A 3,188-nucleotide genomic window follows, 5' to 3' on the forward strand; every position below is an offset into this window, starting at 1 on the left:
CAACTTATTTACTTTGCAAGAAATTACTTGGAAAGTCAAAATATAAAGACAATGTTGCTAATGAAATATAAATTAGTACAAGGGGTGTTAAGGTAAATGATTATAATGTTAAACCATGTCATGTCCAGTGAATACTTCAAAATTGGTATTGCCAAATTTGGCTTCTGTTGAAAATGTATTTTCTAGGATAACCAATATTATTCTGAGCAATTAACTTCCTAATTTCTTAATTAGTATCAACTGTGTCTTAAACATTCATTTTAACATGTTGCTAAGACAGACATTCATTATTTGTTATTTTATTTTTTATCTAAGATATTGCATGTCATCACAAGAAACATTTTAAAAATATGATAACTCATTTTTTCTTTTGTCTGGTTTATCACCAGCATTTATAAGACCAGAGCTAGGGAATGGGCTACATCTGGGTACACATGCATGGTCTTAATGTAGCAAATGTTTAGCCTGTCCTGGCTCTCACATAATCAGAACACAGAGAATATTCAAAGAAAATATGATAACTCTTTGAATGTTAGAAAAACAACTAAACATTTATTGATACAAGATAGGATACTAATGTCAGAAGAAATGCTTAATTCAATTGGTGGGAAAGAATATCAATAAAAATAATTATTTGGTATCACCTAAATTAAGATACATCAATTTCACTAATGCTTTGTGAAGAAGAGTTTATAACCAGGATAAGTTCTAGACAATTTTTGTTCTTTAGATTCATGATAAAAATAATAACAATTACACTGAAGTGAATAATGTAAATGATATCTTTAAAACTGTCACTTAGAATTGTTCTGGCAATATGACAGCCTTGATGTTCTGAAAAACTATGCAGTATTAAACACCTAGGAATGCTGGATAAACTATATCTTTAAATGCATAGGAGAGCTCTCAAGAGGCTAAAGGAAAATCCAAAGAGGGCCAAAACAAAAAGAAAGCTGACACCAAAGTGATAAGCAAGAACTGAAGCCACATCTGTTCTAAGATATATGATGATACCAGAAATCCAAAACTGTGAGTATTAATCATCACCTGGAGAAAGGAGGAAAAGGTCGTGGTGGACCGACAGAATCCTCACATACATCCAACACCTTTAAGCTACTACATCTCCAGTACAAACACAGGCTAGAAATACACACACACACACACACACACACACACACACGCACATACACACACACGCACATACACACACGCCAGTAAAACAAACAAACAAATAAGACAGCAAATTTAAATAGTTTTTTTTTTTTTTTTCCTGCTTTGGTTAAGACTTTGGGGAAAAATACATGCAATCATTGGCTTAAATTAAAAGGAGTTAAGATTTTAATTAAGAATACTTATACAGTTTAGAAAGCCATAGCCAAAAAAAAAAATCACTCTAATTAGTAATGATAGGTGAAAAAAGATATATAGATATATAGATAGATGAAAAAAGAGATAGGAAACAAAAGAAAAGAAAGGAGAAAGAGAGAGAGAAAGAAAAAGAAAGCAGGCCAGCCTTAATAGCGACTAGACAAAAAAGACACAGAAAATACAGAAGACAATGAAAATAATGACAGCGGATTTCTTTTGGGAGAAAAGACTATCCAGAAAACAGTAGAACAATATCTTTAAAGTATAAAAAGGGGAGACAAAATAAAACAAAACATGAAAAAATAAAAGAAACCTGTGGATCCAAAATTCTATACCTAATAAAATCATCCTTGAAAACCAAGATGAAATAGACTTTCAAAATATATATAAAATCTTAAATAATTCATCACCATCAGATGTCTAAAACAAGCAAATATTAAGAAAGTCCTTCAGAGAGAAGGAAAATGACACCAGATGGAAATCTGGATCCACAAAAGGATTAAAGAACACTGGAAATGGTAGGTATGTGGGTAAATACAAAAAAGTTTCTTTTTATTATTATTTTAGTGCCTTTGAAAGATAACTGACAGTGTAAATAATTTTTTACAATATATTGTGGTGTTTATAACATATGTGAAATAAATTGTATGACAATAACACAAAGGCTGAGAGGAAAAATAGAAATATTTAGTTGTTAGGTTCTTATATGTGAAATAGTATAATATCAACTGAAAATAGATTGTGTTGAATTAAATACATATATTATAAACACTAAAGCAACCACTAATGTACAAAAATATTACTAAGAGAAATTAAGGAATACTAAAATTATTGGTGAGTTATGCCAGGTTCCTGAATCAAAAACTGTAATATTGTTAAGATGTCAATAGTCAAAATATACTGAAAAAAGAAGAAACAAATTAGAGAACTTATACCATCTGATTTCAAGACCTGCTATTATGAAACTGTGGTAATAAATATAGTACTGCATTAAGAGACACAAAAATAGGTCAATAGAATAAAATTATATGACAAGAAGTAGACTCATGCATAGTCAATTGTTTAGCATTCAAGAAAAATGCTAAATCAATTCAGTAAAGAAAGGATAAACTTTTCAACAAATAAAACAATTAGATATTCACATACAGCAATAATAAAACAAATGTTTCATAACTTGCACAATGCAAAAATTAATTCAAAATAAACCAAAGATCTAAATTGTAAAACTAAAGTAAAACTTCTGAAAGGTATCATATGAGAAAATTTTTGTAACTATGGATTAGGCAAGCATCTTCTTTTTGCAGTATATGATTTCATTTATATAAAGTTCAACAACAACATAAACTAATTAAAGTTTATAGAAATCAGAATAGAGATTACCTCTAGGCAAGCAAGGATGAGGGTAGTAGTGGTGGCATGTATTGAAAAGGAGTGCAAAAATATGTATATGGTGATGAGATGTTCTATGTCTTTTTTTAAAAGGTTTTGTTGTTGTTGTGTAGAGTAGTTTTAGGTTCACAGCAAAATTGAGAGGAAGGTACAGGGATTTCTCATATACTTCCTGCCCCTACACATTCCTAGCCTCTCCCATTATGACCATCCCGCACCAAAGTGATACATTAGTTACAACTGATAAACCTACATTGACACATCATTATCACGCAAAGTCCATAGTTTATATGAAGGTTCACTCTTGCTGTTGTTTGTTCTATGAGTTTGGACAAATGTATAACGATAAAAATCCATAATTATAGTATTATTGTGGTAGTTTCACAGCCCTAATAATCTTCCATACTCTGCCTATTCATCCCTCCCTCCTC

General features: G+C 30.5%; 1 non-coding gene across 1 annotated transcript; it reads right to left on the minus strand.

Moving 5' to 3' along the window:
* Nucleotides 1–377: 377 nt before the first annotated feature.
* On the minus strand, nucleotides 378–509 carry LOC112439158 (small nucleolar RNA SNORA72). Its single transcript, XR_003027457.1, has one exon. It is a non-coding gene; the product is annotated as a small nucleolar RNA SNORA72 (small nucleolar RNA).
* Between the last annotated feature and the right edge of the window lie 2,679 nt (nucleotides 510–3,188).

Source organism: Pan paniscus, chromosome 13, assembly GCF_029289425.2.
Source record: "Pan paniscus chromosome 13, NHGRI_mPanPan1-v2.0_pri, whole genome shotgun sequence".
Taxonomy (NCBI): domain Eukaryota; kingdom Metazoa; phylum Chordata; class Mammalia; order Primates; family Hominidae; genus Pan; species Pan paniscus.